This window comes from Ahaetulla prasina, chromosome 1, assembly GCF_028640845.1.
Source record: "Ahaetulla prasina isolate Xishuangbanna chromosome 1, ASM2864084v1, whole genome shotgun sequence".
In the NCBI taxonomy this organism is placed as follows: domain Eukaryota; kingdom Metazoa; phylum Chordata; class Lepidosauria; order Squamata; family Colubridae; genus Ahaetulla; species Ahaetulla prasina.
In genome coordinates this window covers 33,661,719-33,678,101 of record NC_080539.1, presented here as the reverse complement: position 1 = coordinate 33,678,101, position 16,383 = coordinate 33,661,719, and the positions used below count along the sequence as shown (strand labels likewise).

Sequence of the window (16,383 nt, the reverse complement as noted above, 5' to 3'; positions counted from 1 at the left end):
AGATTACACTACTAACCAGAGCATACAAAACATCTGCTAGACCAATTCTCGATTACAGCTCGCCTGTCTGGAACCCATACTTCATTTCGGACATTAATACAATTGAGCGTGTCCAGAAATATTTTACAAGAAGAGTCCTCCACTCCTCTGATCACAACAAAATACCTTATACCACCAGACTTGAAATTCTGGATTTAGAAAATTTAGAACTACGCTGCCTTCGGCATGACCTGAGCATAACTCATAAAATCATCTGCTACAATGTCCTTCCTGTCGAAGACTACTTCAGCTTCAACCACAACAATACACGAGCACACAATAGATTTAAACTTAAAGTGAACCGCTTCAATCTTGATTGTAGAAAATATGACTTCAGTAACAGAGTTGTTAATGCCTGGAATGTACTACCTGACTCTGTGGTCTCATCCCAAAATCCCCAAAACTTTAACCAAAGACTGTCTATTGTTGATCTCACCCCGTTCCTAAGAGGTCTGTAAGGGGCGTGCATAAGAGCACCAGCATGCCTACCATTCCTGTCCTAATGTTCCCTTTGGTTGTATTCAATTTGTGTGGTTATTTCACGCTTATACTTATATATATTGTTGTGTCTGACAAAATAAAATAAAATAAAATAAATAAATAAGTTGCCCAATGGTATCATCACATACATTGTACATCACTGTGTTTTTTAATCTTATCTGTGAAAATCTGGTTGGTAAGCAAGTCAGTATTGACTTGAGTGGCATGTTGGCACAACACATGTATTAATTAATACTGAAGTGAGACCGGTAGCCTATAGGATCAGTATGACATGGTCAATAGAGTATGTCAATAAAGTATGCAGTAGCATGCTGGCTATTGCATTCTGCACAGGTGCAGTCACTAAGTCATCTTTAAAGGCAGACCAAGATAAACTGCAGTGCAATACTCTAACCAGGTTACCAGAGAGGAGACTGTTGTAGCCAAGTCATCCCTAATATGAGCACTACTATTTCTCCTTGCTAGCTTCTATAATTGCACCTATCCAAGTACATAAGAAATCAAATCTATTGCCTCTTTGGGAAGAGAACTAATCTGAAAGAGTTGCTGAATACACCTCATTACGATAATATTCATAATAGGAAAAATGTTCAATTCAACTCTCTTTCAAGTAATAGTAATAGTAGTCTCTCAAGACTCTTATGCATATGTGTGTATAGTGTATATATTTTTTTCTTCTGAGAGAGGGCATCAGAATTTCATTTTTAATGTATGCCAGTGTGTTCACAGAAAAAGTGACAATAAATGTTATCTTATCTTAGTATGCAAGCAACAGAAAAATGACTTCCAGATTTCCAGGGCAATTTCTTTAGCAGTTATTCACATATAACATTTGCAATGGCTTTCTCAACATCCATTCCTAAGGGCTTGGCCCTTTTCTGTTCTTTCACTGTTACTACAGGATTTAATCATGTTGTAATAAGTTTATTTCTTCCTCCTGACACTGCCCTGCTCCCACAACTGCATTAATCATGACAGGATGCCATGGGGCCCAACCACTATTACCACAAGAGTTTCCTCACTTGCTGGTCCTTCCTTGTTCCTTCTGTATTGATCTCACCTTTTCAAGCCACCACTCATCAGTTATATCATACTTTGTGCCTAGCATTGTTTTTTTAAGATCCCAGGAAAGGGAAAATTCTTTGCCAGTTATTGATGGCTAATAAACGCCTTTCCTGGGTCTCCTCCTCTGCATCCTACTGGAAAAACAAAAGGAATCTCTTTAATTGTTCAGAAGGCCTTCCTGCTGTTGCTTTTCTACTTAGAAATTGTAATAAAAGTTTAACCTAGAAAAAAAAATGAAACCAAACTCATATTTGTATTTACCGTATATACTCGAGTATAAGCCGAGTTTTTCAGCACGTTTTTTGTGCTGAAAAGCGCCCCCTCGGCTTATACTCGAGTCTACGTCTTCGGGAACCCCGCACAGGAGGGGGTACCGAACGGACTCCCATGGGAGGGACGGGGAGCGGGCCCGCCGAGGTCTCGCGGGATTTGTCGCCCCCAGGCCGGCCCCCATTCCCGTGTCTGGTGGGCGGACGGCGCAAACTTGGCGGGCTGTGCATTGGCGCGGGGAAGCCCTGGTGGTGCAGTGAGAGGGCTGGGCAGGGGAGCCGCCAGCCTTCTCGGCTGAGGGAGGGAGGGTTTCCCCGACCGCGCGAGCTCGCCGCCGCGAGAGCCACCCCAAAGGCCAGAAGAAAAGGTCATTCCATCGGAGTAATGGAGCGAAGGCTCCTTCCTCTCCCGCCTTACCCATGCTGTGCGAGCCCGGCTGGGCTGCAACACCGCCGCCGCCGCTCCTTCCTCAGCCTCCCGGGCCTCGCGCTCTAGCAGCCGCCAAGCTCAGGCCGGACTCGGCAGCTCCCCATCAGCACTCGCACGGCGCGCACCGGGCAGGAGGAGTCGGGCTCGCTCCGTGGCGGTGGCGGTGGCGCCCGCCGCCACCGCCGCCACCGCCGCCGCCACCGCCGCCACCGCCACGGAGCGAGCCCGACCTCCTGCCCGAATCGCGCGCGGCGAGTGCTGATGGGAGCTGCCGAGTCCGCCTGAGCTTGGCGGCTGCTAGAGCGCGAGCCCCGGGAGGCTGAGGAAGGAGCGGCGGCGGCGGGGTTGCAACCCAGCCGGGCTCGCACAGCATGGGTAAGGCGGAGAGGAAGGAGCGGCGGCGGGGTTGCAACCCAGCCGGGCTCGCACAGCATGGGTAAGGCGGAGAGGAAGGAGCGGCGGCGGCGGTGGCGCCCGCCGCCACCCCAAAGGCCAGAAGAAAAGGTCATTCCATCGGAGTAATGGAGCGAAGGCTCCTTCCTCTCCCGCCTTACCCATGCTGTGCGAGCCCGGCTGGGCTGCAACACCGCCGCCGCTCCTTCCTCAGCCTCCCGGCTCGCGCCTAGCAGCCGCCAGCTCAGGCCGGACTCGCAGCTCCCCATCAGCACTGCACGGGCGCACCGGGCAGGAGGAGTCGGGCTCGCTCCGTGGCGGTGGCGGCGGCGGCGGCGGCGGTGGCGGAGGCGGCGGAGGCGCCACCGCCACGGAGCGAGCCCGACCTCCTGCCCGAATCGCGCCGGCGAGTGCTGATGGGAGCTGCCGAGTCCGCCTGAGCTTGGCGGCTGCTAGAGCGCGAGCCCCGGGAGGCTGAGGAAGGAGCGGCGGCGGCGGCGGCGGCGGCGGCGGGGTTGCAACCCAGCCGGGCTCGCACAGCATGGGTAAGGCGGAGAGGAAGGAGCGGCGGCGGGGTTGCAACCCAGCCGGGCTCGCACAGCATGGGTAAGGCGGAGAGGAAGGAGCGGCGGCGGCGGTGGCGCCCGCCGCCACCGCCGCCGCCGCGAGAGCCACCCCAAAGGCCAGAAGAAAAGGTCATTCCATCGGAGTAATGGAGCGAAGGCTCCTTCCTCTCCAGCCTTACCCATGCTGTGCGAGCCCGGCTGGGCTGCAACACCGCCGCCGCCGCTCCTTCCTCAGCCTCCCGGCTCGCGCCTAGCAGCCGCCAAGCTCAGGCCGGACTCGCAGCTCCCCATCAGCACTGCACGGGCGCACCGGGCAGGAGGAGTCGGGCTCGCTCCGTGGCGGTGGCGGCGGCGGCGGCGGCGGTGGCGGAGGCGGCGGAGGCGCCACCGCCACGGAGCGAGCCCGACCTCCTGCCCGAATCGCGCCGGCGAGTGCTGATGGGAGCTGCCGAGTCCGCCTGAGCTTGGCGGCTGCTAGAGCGCGAGCCCCGGGAGGCTGAGGAAGGAGCGCGGCGGGGTTGCAACCCAGCCGGGCTCGCACAGCATGGGTAAGGCGGAGAGGAAGGAGCCTTCGCCCATTACTCCGATGGAATGACCTTTCTTCTGGCCTTTGGGTGGCTCGCGCGGCGGCAGCGCAGAGTCGAAACCTCCCTCAGCCGAGAAGGACTGCACCGCCAGGCTTCCCGCCAATGCATAGCCTGGCGGGAGTTACTGCGGCTCACCTGCCCCGCCCCAACTGGTGGTGTCGGGCAGCTGCCGCTTAGCAAAAAGGTCGCCGCCCAAAACTCCTCGCCTTCTCCTGGGAAGGGCTGGATGGCTAGCCGGGAAGGGTTGAATAAGCCAACCTCCTCCCTCCTCCCTCCTCTCCCCATAGCGAAAGAGCGTTTTCCCGTTGGAAGAGAGAGAGAGAGAAAGGAGGCCGTTCCTCCCTTCTTTCATTCTTTCTTCTCCTCCGTGCTTCAGAAGCTGGGCGTGTGTGTGTGCGCCTGTGTGCCCAGTCCCCTTCTGTTCCGGCGCTGGAAGAGAGAGAGAGAAAGGAGGGCCGTTCCTCCTTCTTTCATTCTTTCTTCTCCTCCGTGCTTCAGAAGCTGGGTGTGTGTGTGCGCCTGTGTGCCCAGTCCCCTTCTCTTCCGCTGGAAGAGAGAGAGAGAGAAAGGAGGCCGCCTCCCTTCTTTCATTCTTTCTTCTCCTCCGTGCTTCACCGTGCTGGGCGACCTGGAGCAGCTGCTCTTCAGCCAGATGCTCGTGAGTCAGCCGTCCCTTCCTTCCCGTGGGGGTCTGCCTTGCTGGTGAAGGTTATTGGGGCTTTTGAGCAAGGGAGGAGGAACGAGCACCGCCTTCGCGCTGGCATTCCGGGATTTCCTTTGTTTAGAGCTGGGAATCCTCCTTCCCCTTTGCACTCCTCCCTCCTCCTCTCTCTCTCTCTCTCTCTCACACACACACACACACACAGACTTCTAAAGTCGATTGGCACAATGCTAAGCAAACACAGCAGTGGGTCAAGGGTGAAGGGCTAGGAACCTGGCAGGTGAAAGGTTGAGCGACATGAAGGCAAAGACCACAATTGTTTTAAGAAAGAAGCTTTAGCAGGGAGGGGGGATGGGAGGGTGTTTTAAGTTTTGGCAAACAGCCAGGCCAACTGTATTGGAGAAGGTCACACAACTGGCCTTAACATTTTAGCTGCTGTCTTTTTCCTCACACTTGGGTTTAATGATATTAGAGATCCTTATTGCCCTGCCAAAAAAAAAAAAAAGAGCCACCCCAACGTCTATGAAAATTAACCTTCTCTGCCAAGAGACACTGTGCAGGGTATTTTCACTATTGGTGTGCATACAGGCTTAGATTTGTGCTGGGTTCTTAGTGCTTAGAGCACTGACCTTCAGAGGCACCCTGGTCCCTTGGAAGCTAAAGGAGGACTCATTTTCATGCTTGCAGTTGTATTGTCAATTTCTGTGAGACAATGTTGTTGAAGTAACTCACTCACTCATTCATTCATTCATTCATTCCTTGTGTGTCCAATCACACTTAGCCAATAAAAATTCTATTCTATTCTATTCTATTCATTCATTCATTCATTTTATTTTGTCAAATACATATTAAATAATTATATAAATATAAGCATGAATTGAATACATAAAAGGAATACAACTAAGGGAACATTAGGACAGGGACGGTAGGCACGCTGGTGCTCTTATGCACGCCTTACAGACCTCTTAGGAATGGGGTGAGGTCAATACTAGATAGTCTTTGGTTAAGGCTTTGGGGATTTTGGGAAGAGACCAGAGTCAGGTAGCACATTCCAGGCATTAACAACTCTGTTACTGAAGTCACATTTTCTGCAATCTAGATTGGAGAGGTTCACTTTTAAGTTTGAATCTATTGTGTTCTCGTGTATTGTTGTGGTTGAAGCTGAAGTAGTCATTGATAGGAAGTACATTGTAGCAGATAATTTTATGAGCTATGCTCAGGTCATACCAAAGGCGGCGTAGTTCTAAATTTTCTAAAGCTGGGAATCCTCCTTCCCCCTTTTGCACTTTTATTGTTTTTCGTTCAAATAAATATTCATGTTATTTTACTTGGCTCTATCTTTATTTTTTACATTGACCAGTAGCTGCCTCATTTCCCACCCTCGGCTTATACTCGAGTCAATAGTTTTTCCCAGTTTTTTGTGGTAAAATTAGGTGCCTCGGCTTATATTCGGATCGGCTTATACTCGAGTATATACGGTATGTAAATTATCCTACCCAATTCTATTCCACAAAATATTACTTTTCAAGTTGTTATTACGGCCTTCATCCTTACTTCTCTTACTAGGTTAACAGACTACAGGTTTAGCATCCTACAGTATTGGGTTCTACATCGGTATGTTTAGCTGTGAAATAAATATAGATATAAATCATTCGATACTGGGAAAAAGAAGCCCTGCTCTTAGACATTGCTTTTTTTTTAAAAGCTATCTTTATTGTTCTTTAAAGTTTTCATCCAAATAACATATAGCTTCTCTAACTTGATTCTGCATCTTTTATCTCTGTGCAAATTCAACCATGTGGCAGGTTTCCAAGTGAATAGAGGATGATGAGTCTGCAAATTTGAAATGAAGGATGTAAACACAGAGACATTTTTTTTAAATATGAAAGATCCTATTGTTCATTATATGTCAACAATAAAAGCCCAAAGGCTTGCCAAAAAAAAAAAAAATCTAAACTGGCCATCTCGGTAGATTAAAAAGTTGATGCAGCATGACGATTATTGGAAGCAGACTTATAACCATACAGTACATAAGATTGTGCTGTAGTTCAGAGTTCATTAAAAAGAGGTATTCCATAATACATGAAAACAGAAACACAGTGCTTCTGTGACTCATTAAAGCAGGAACCTCTATATCCAGGAGCATATGACTGCTAGGGAGAAGTTTCTGCAACAGCCATGCAAGCCAGGGATGGGTTCTACTTACTACCGGTTCGCAACGGGAGTGAGTACATGCACTCACTTTGCTAGCGTGCACACACACACTTCTGCGCATGCACAGAAACTTCTGCATATGCGCAGATTGTCAATTATGATGTCCAGATGGGTGGGAGGAGCCTCCCACTGCTTTAACTACCAGTTCTAAAGAACTGGACAGAACCGGGAGCAACCTACCACTGATGCAAGCCTGGAAAAAGATGAGGCTACTTTAAAAAGACGCTACATTCATGCAACAGGGCATTCCAAAACACCCCTTTGCAAATGAATTCAAACCACTGCAGGGTGCAAAACCAAATATTTTTATTTATTTATTAAATGTATAGGTTGCCCATCTGTTGAGCAATATTTTAATGCAATTTTTAGCAAACTGTTCTTGTTCATTTTCCATGCTTACAAAAAAATTAAAAATAAAAGCAAAATTCTACAGCAATTTAGAAAAGTAGCACCAGCACATACGCACACCTCCAAAAGAAAATCTTAAAATAGAATAAGTCAAAATTGCCTTGCACTATTACTATTCTCATCACTACCTTTGAGGATTTTAATATTACTGTGATGTAAGTATTTAGAATATTAACATTGAATAAAACAGTCTAAAACAGGTGGTTTTTAAAAAGTGTTGTTTCTTTAATTTTGAAAAGCCAGTCTGCTCTGAGCATCAATATCTGATTTCAAGAGCCCTTAGAGCTCTTGGCAGTCACCATCTGGAACAGCAACACTGAGTTCCACAGCTCCAAAACAGCATTTTTGATGTAAACTTAATAAGAACTAAAAATCTCAGTATTCAATAATAAATGCAGAAACTGCCTGGAAGAGAAAGCTCAAGGGGGAAAAAAAACTATAGCATTTTCTTGCTATAATGAATTTCCACATTTCCCTAAATACGGATTTCCTCCTGCTTTTATCGACTGAAGTAAAATAGTATTCTATTCCTTGTGCTACCTTTATTACAAATGGAAGATATCCCCTGATAAGATATCCCCTGTTAAAATAATAATATCTGAGTGTCCTCCATCTTTTATTTTTAACTTAATTGATATAGGAATCACTGACCTATTTTAAATTATAATTATGGTTGGAAATGACCATAAGCTGTCAATATATGGTGATGATATACTATGTTTTATCAATAACACATGCATGCATGCATACATATGTACATACATATGTTTTATGTATATTTTACATAATTATCCAGCAATTATTTAGTAATGTCAATGAGGCAATCCAATTTGCTTTATTTGCTTTCCTTGGATTTTAATATAGAAATCTGTAAAAACTGGTGGTTTAATTGTTTGAATTCCTTTAAATACTTGGGAAATGTTTGTTTATTTTTCATAATACATACAGCCAAATCATTTAGAGCTTTGGGTAGCTAACATGTCCAGTTAAAAGCATAATATAAAGTCCCAAATACTATCAATAAAATTCTGTTCATGGTTTTAAGCATTCATTTTTAATCACAATAAACACTGTTGTAAACAGATAGTTAAAATTTCATTGAGCTTAACAGGAAAGATATATTTAGCTAAAATGAATATTGTTCAAGACTGATATAATTATAATAATTACCAGTATATAATGATTTTGAATTATTTCTGTTTTATCCAGCTAAAATTGATAAAATATTAAAATGTTTATATAATTTATATATATATAAAGAAAACATATATATATATATATATATATATATATGTGTGTGTGTATATAATTATACACACTTTATTGAACTTTTTTACATTAAAAGTATAGAAAAAAGGAAAAAGAAAAGCTTATATCATTTAACGGCTATTTGTGGTGTTTTTCATCTAACAATAATCCGTGCAATAATGACAAACATTAAATTATACATATTTGTGTTCTTATTTTATCTATTGATTATACTTAGTAACTAAATATTCCTATCGCCTTTCCATCCATCCATATCACCGTTCCCATATACCATAAAATACTGATAAAAAACCATAAAATACTGATGTCTCTTTATCCTTCAGACTCAGAGTTAGTTTGTCCATTTCTACGCAATTCATAATCTTTTGTATAATAAGTCTATGGGCACACACGGCTGTTTTCAACATTAAGCGAAGGCCATCCTAGCAGCAGTTAATATATGTAATATTAAATATTTTATACTCTTCACATATTTTTTTTAAAAAATCCCCAATAAAAAAAGTTCGGATTCTAGATCCAATTGTTCATTCGTGATTTCTTGTAGCCACTTTTTAATTTTTAACCAATATTTACGGGATTCGGGGCAGGACCACCACATATGGTAATATGTTCCCTCTTTATTTTTACATTTCCAGCATATGGGAGACATTTTGGGATACATTTTCGCTAGTCTCGAAGGGGGTAGTGCCACCTGTAGAACATTATATATGCATTTTCTTTGTATGCTGCTAATTTTTGTTAGTTTATAATTTCTGTTCCATATTTTCTCCCATAAATGTTTATATAATTTTTATCAAAGAAATTTTGAAGAATATAAACTATAGAAAATAAGGGAATAAATAAAATAAACAAAGCTATTAAATAGTGAAAATAGAAAGAAAATTTTAAAAAGGAAAAAATGATTATAAAGAGGCGCTACCAAACTTCTTGACAATAGTTATAGTTACATTTATATTTTGCCTTCTCTCTCTAAAGCTATATCATAATTTTCTTCTTTACTGATGTAAAGAGACTGCTACCCTTTCTAATCCTCAAACCCATATATGTCAAGTTCATTTTTCTCAGGGGTGTCCAGTCACTGATAAATGTAAGACTGATCTTTCTCTAATCAGAAAGACTGATCTTTCTCTAATCAGTCAAGTTCATTTTGCCATTTGCTAGTTCTGTTATGTTCACTAACTATTCCTCCATTGTGGGCATTTCAGAGCCATTGAAATTGAATCTGTCATTTGTACTTCTATAACTGTCTGGCTTGGTATAGCAACTAAACAGGACAGGTACTGATTCTGGATAGTAAGGACTGCAGAAAGAACAATTCAAACAGCCTGCCTTCTATAGAAGACCTGTATATGGTGCAGGTTAGAAGGAGGGCTCAGAAAATATCTATAGACCCCTCACATCCTGGACATAAACTATTGCAACTCCTCCCCTCAGGATGCCACTATAGGAAATTGCATGCCAAAACAATTAGAAACATGGATAGTGTTTTTCCTCATGCCATCATTGTGCTGAATATCTAATACTCACAATAGTGTCTAATATCTATATGTATTTACCCATGTTGTATCAATATATTATTGTTGTTGTTGTTGTTGCTTTTATTAGGATGATGATGATGATGATGATGATGATGATGATGATGATGATGATGATGATAACTCTGTTGCTTTGCATGCACACTGAGTGTTTCTGCACCAGAGACAAATTCCTTGTGTAACTAATCCCACTTGGCCAAATATTCCATTCCAGTCCATTTTTTTTTTTGCCTATTTGAACCCAGAAATTTCTGGCATTTTTACAAATTCACCAGGCATGGTAAAAAATGACCCTTCATGTTTTTCACATTTCCAATGTAAATTTGAAGTAACTTTATACATTCTAGACAATTTTTCTGAAGTCATATACCAACAATACATAATTTTATACAAAAACCTCTTATAGACTTATGTAAACTTCAATCCTTTTAAATACATATTTTCCCACTATTCCATGAGTTTATTATGTCCAAAATTCTTAGCCCATTTTATCTTACCTTTTATTGTTGTTCTTCAGTTTCAAATTTCAATGAAAATGTTTTTGATAATGTATTTTGCTAAATTACATGTTCATCATTTGTACATACTTCAAATCCTCTTCAATGTATAAATTAGGGAAGAATGTTTCTCACTAATCGGCTAAGAAAACATTTCATAGAATCTTTTGAGTATCCATTCTTAAAATATTACTATTCTAATATAAGTTTTAGGAAACTGAAATCAGCTTGCATTAACCCTCAGATATTTTGGAAAAGACAGAAATCTTTTCCCACATCTCTGGTAACTCATCACTTTAGACTGAGCTGGGATAGTCTTGTCTTGACATAGTAACAGCAATAGCACTTAAGACTTATATACTGCTTCATAGTGTTTTACAGCTTTCTCTAAGCGGTTTACAGAGACAACATATTGTCCTCAACAAGCTGGGTACTGATTTTTACCAACCTCGAAGGATGGAAGACTGAGTCAAACTTGAGCTGGTCAGGATTGAACTCCTGGCAGTGGTCAGAGTTAGCCTGCAATACTGCTTTCCAACCACTGCGCCACCGCAGCTCCTGGTGATAGCTAGCATTGATGGTGCAAGCATAAGCCTATTCCTAGCAAAACTTTTGGAGCAGCATTTTTGACTAGTTGGAAGATTGGAAGTTGGAAGATTCTGAATACTATTCAAGGGCAAGTATACGCAGTTCATGTTACAATAGAATAGGCAAATCTTAAAAATCACTAAATAAAATGAACCCTAAGGGATTCAAAGCTTACCTTTGAAATTAACGTTCCAGTTATACATATTCCTTACGCTGCCTAGAGATGATATAAGAACTACTCTCAACTGGGGACAAAGTATTCAAACATTTTGACGAAGAGGTTGTGCTATATACCGAGAACTCTATTCCAGTGTTGATTTAAGAGCATGGGAAGGCCTCCAAAAACCTGAGCCATCTGAAATTAATCTCATTATTCTGAAGTCATCAAAAATTAATCCTATGAGATAAAGTACGGGATATCCTGGGAAAATAAACAAATAAACTGTACAAGACTCTGGAGAGAATTATAAAAAGAAACAAAGATGCTTCCCTTTCCTCCAATTCATCCTGTTTAAGAATACATTTTACTTCATCTGCATTTTTATCTTCTACCTCTTTTAGGCCTATCTCTCATGCTGTCCTAATGCCAAGGTTTAGTACAATAGTGTTTCATCCCAAGTAAAATTACTCTATTCCACAAAAACCCACAGTCTACTCAAAGGACAGCGGCTTTGTAACATTCCCTTTACTCTCTTTAAACTCTCATAATGTACCTACACTACTTTCTGTACACCACGGTACATGAATACCTAATTCAATCCCAAATGCACATTTCTTCATTTGGGGGGGCCTGACAAATAATAATCAGTGGGACATCTGAAAAATCATTCCCATCCCTGACATAGAACCATCTATTTTACAAACCATGAAATATGACTTGTGATAAATGACTAGTGGCTAGCTGGCTGGAGACAGATAGAACAAAAGTCAAGTTTCAAGTTACTTCTCAATATGTTTACATATATCAGGTGGTCTGCTAATTAAATTATCTTTACAGGGCTCTCTACTCCTTAAAGCCATTTCCCTATGTTCTGTTTGTGCCTTCCCTAATCCCCATATATATATCCTGCATAATGAGCATTGTGAACAAAATGTAAGTCTTAAAAACTGCTTTACTCTATTCTGTTATTTCTTCTGTTCAATCAAAGATTTCTTCAAATAAATTTTTTTGAAGGGAAGCCAAGATCTTTGTCCAGAGTCCTTGCCCTATTGCATTTTATTCTGTGCCTGCAACCTCTTTATTTAGTCGATAGGTAGAACTGGCATTTCTTTTGAGCTGAAAGGATTTCTGAAGTAAGCAGAAACCATAAAAGGAATGAAAGGTTTCACAAGAATACCAGCTTCCTTTAGACCCCAGGATGCAGTCAGGCCAGCTCATAATGACTGCAGTAACAGCTATTTAACATAGTAATTTTAACTCCAATGAATATAAATGAACATTTATTTCTTTGGGAAAAAAATATGATCAAAATAATAGAGCTGCAATGGGATCTGCAGAAACATTCTGTGCAGTTGCTAGTTGTGTGAAGAGATGAGAAACCATGCTGAGCAAACAAATCTTACTCATCTCATTATTAGAAGTCCCACTTGCACCAGATTCAGAGACTTTCTCAGGCAGATGCATTCCTGCTGCCATGAGAACTAGAAACCTTTGCTTACATGATTCAGACTTTTAAAAAGACAAACAAAACTCTTATTAATCCAAACTTCCAGTTCGGGAAGGAAGACAGGATGCTTGACAGAATGAAGGATGGAAAATGTGATCTGCCTAGCACGGGGGTTGGCAACCTGCAGCTCTGGAGCCGCATGCAGCTTTTTTGCCCTCTGCTGTGGCTCCCTGCCACCCTGTCACAGCAAAGGGATGAAAGAGCCATCGTCCTGTGCGGCAAAGGCATGGTTGGAGCCCCGCCACAGCTGGTCAGGGGGTCGCAAGAGGAGGAGGGGGAGGAGGAGAGAAGCTTCGCTCATTCCTCACCCAGCCCAGATTTTCCAAAGGAAGGGAAAAAAATGGGTAACGAAAAGCCCCAAGGACAGCATGCAGGGCTTTCTGAGTGTGTGAGAAGAGACACAGAGACAGGGAGCAAGAGATACACACACACACACACATACACACACAGACATAGAGAGAGACATGGGGGGGGAGAAAGAAAGAGAGAGAGAAAGAGACATGAGGGAGAGAGGGGGATGAGAAGGCGATAGAGAGAAAAAGAGAGATGAGAGAAAGAGAGATGAGAGGGAGGGAGGGGGGAAAAAGAGAGAGAGAGAGAGAGAGAGAGAGAGAGAGAGACAGAGAGAAAGAAAATGAGAGAGGGAGATAGAGAGAAAAAGAAAGACAGATGAGAGAAAGATGAGAGGGAAATGGAGATAGAGAAAAAGAGAGAGATGAGAGAGAGCGAAATAGGGAGAAAGAGAGATGAGAGGGAGGGAGGGAGGAAAGGAGATGAGTGAGGGAGAGACACAGAGAGGGAGATACCCATTTCCCATAGAAAAGAAAACAGGGGGAGGCAGAAAACCTGGGTAGGTGTGGCTGGGGGAGTCATGTGACTGGGTGGGAGTGAGTGACAGCAAATTGGCCAAGCCCAGCCAGGTTTTGTGGCTCCCTGTGTTTTGTTTTCTGTGGGAAACGGGCCCAAGTGGCTCTTTGAGTGTTTAACGTTGCGAACATGTGTACAGGGTTTTTTCTTCTTCTCCTATTTACTCTTTTCTAAAATGTATATTGTTTTTATATTTTTATTTGTATTATATTATTTCTAAAATACATATATTGTTACGATAGTTACAAACACAATAGGTCTTTCACTGTTGTAACAAATTGGAAAATGAGAGTAATTCTAGTTAACTTCATCCTTCTGTTTGAACTATACACTTGGGATGACTTGCATGCCTCCAAAAAAACATGCACAATTTTAATTTTTAAGTTGGCAGTTCAAGGCCAGCATTGTCTTCTGCCCTGGGTAGAACATCTGGCTTCCACACACTTCCATTGTGGGGGGGGGAGGCAAAGAGGAGGAAATAGGTAGTTTCCTCTCTATAATTATTAACAAGGAACCCAAAGCCAAACAAGCACAGCTGACATTTACTTAATGGCACTGTTCTTCTGTCAGCTAGCATTTCTGTAAAGCTAGACTAGATTGCTGCAATACAATTCAGTACAAACAAAGCAAACAAATAAGAATTCAGGATACAGGAACCTGTCGCCACTCCTAATGTTTTGTATGGACAGTGACATATAAATCTATAAAAACGAACTAAGCATTAGCAAATATTTTCTCCTAATACTCTTAGTCATTAAACTGCACACAGAAATAATGGGGGACATAGCTGGAGTTGTTTCATGCTACATGATTTGTTACAAAGATCAACTGACCATCAGGAAGCAGGGGAACAATAGAAATCAAGTGGAAAGGAAAATGGAATGAAATCCGGAGTATGATACTCTGTATTCTCATCTGAGGTAAACAAGAGTGCTTTGAATCTGACATGGACACCCTCACTGTAGAGCTGTAGGAAAATACAATTTTGAATAAAACAGATGTTTAGAAAGTGGTGATAGGGCAGCTAAGAATGAGTACTAAATAAGATAAGGCATATATAACTTCATAACTATATGACATCTGCTAAGGAAATTCTCATGTTTGAAGATTACAATTTGCATCTTTCTATGCCGCGTAACGGGGTGAACTCCCGTTCCTTGTCCCAGCTTCTGCCAACCTAGCTGTTCATAAGCACGTAAAAATGCAAGTAGAAAAATAGGGACCACTTTGGTGGGAAGGTAACAGTGTTCCATGTACCTTTGGCGTTTAGTCATGCCGGCCACGTATCTTTTCTTTTATGTACACTGAGAGCATATGCACCAAGACAAATTCCTTGTGTGTCCAATCACACTTGGCCAATAAAAAAATCTATTCTATTCTATTCTATATTCTATTCTATTCTAAATCCAGCTCATCCAAATAGTGTTTGGAAGTGACTTGGACAAATGCCTCCCTGATTTATTCAGCTATAAGAAGGAAGAAACCAAAGTACAGCACAATCAGACATGCAAGATTCTATTATTATAACCAGTCTCAATAAAATTGGTTTAGCTTTAGCCACATGACCACAGAGACATCTTCGGACAGCACCGGCTTTGAAACGGAGAAGACCACCGCCCCCTAAATTCGGGAACGACTAGCACATATGTTCGAGGGGAACCTTTACCTTTATTAAGTGCAGTAAAGGTGGCACTAAAGTCTATAAATAGCTATAGCTGCACAAATATCCAAGGGGATGAACCTGGTAAAACTACTGAGAGGAACTGAATTAAAATAAGTGGAAGGAGCAGAAATTATACTATTGCTCTGATATACTACTAACCAAGTAAAATGAGAAGATATAGATGATGCCCCTCACAATAAATCACATATTTTAATTACATTGACACTAATTCTTCAAAGGATGATCTTCCTAGTAAATTTCTAACTTCCCCTAAAAATAACTTTCTTCTTCCAAGGAGTGAGGAAGCCAAAGCGTTATCTCCCATAGAATGTTAATCAACAAGAAGGACTGAACCTATAAAGCAGGAATAGATGATTTGGAAGGCAAAATAATTGTATTGCTAGAGTTCTTGATTTTAAAAAAATTCTAAATATAAATTTAGTCAACAATGTACCTTGAGGTTCAAATTTGTAATGATTAGTTCAATTATATCTAGATTTTATTTATTTAAAATTAATTATTTCATATAATTAGTTACAAATTATATTCATTTATATTTAATTCTTTCCTTAGTGCATGGACCTGAAATATATTATAGTCTATAAATCATAATATCTATTAGCTTTTAAAAACACTGTTAATTACAATATACAAATATATATTCATATACAGTAAACCTTGGTGTAATGGACCTTTAGTTAGTAAATTTTGGAAACAATGAACACATTTTTATGTTTCAGCATTTAACATATAAAGTTCTTTGTTCTACAGTAATCCAGACAAGTTTTATCATTTTTATAAATTTATGTTGTCTGTATATATGATACAATGGTACACATTAACAATGTAATTTATACTATTGCCCTCACTACATAATTATACAAATAACATACATTGGTGTAAATGACATAATTTATGTATTTGCATTAATCTGCCTCATGTCATTACTCAAATGAACAAATTGTTGCAACTCATATAAATTCAGATTTAATGGGCATTTGGGCTTAATTTACATCCAATCTCTACTTACAAACGGTCCATTAAATTGAAGTTTACTTTATATCTGTCAAATCAGTTGTTTATATGAAGACTTACATTAAAAAATCATTTTTTTAAGATTACATCATTTTTCAAAAATTTTCTATCCAAACAACATAGCAACAA

At 41.4% G+C, this 16,383-nt stretch overlaps 1 protein-coding gene across 2 annotated transcripts in view; it reads right to left on the bottom strand.

Moving 5' to 3' along the window:
• Positions 1–16,383, bottom strand: part of EXTL3 (exostosin like glycosyltransferase 3) — a 146,182-nt gene that overhangs the window by 68,159 nt on the left and 61,640 nt on the right. The window lies entirely within an intron of this gene.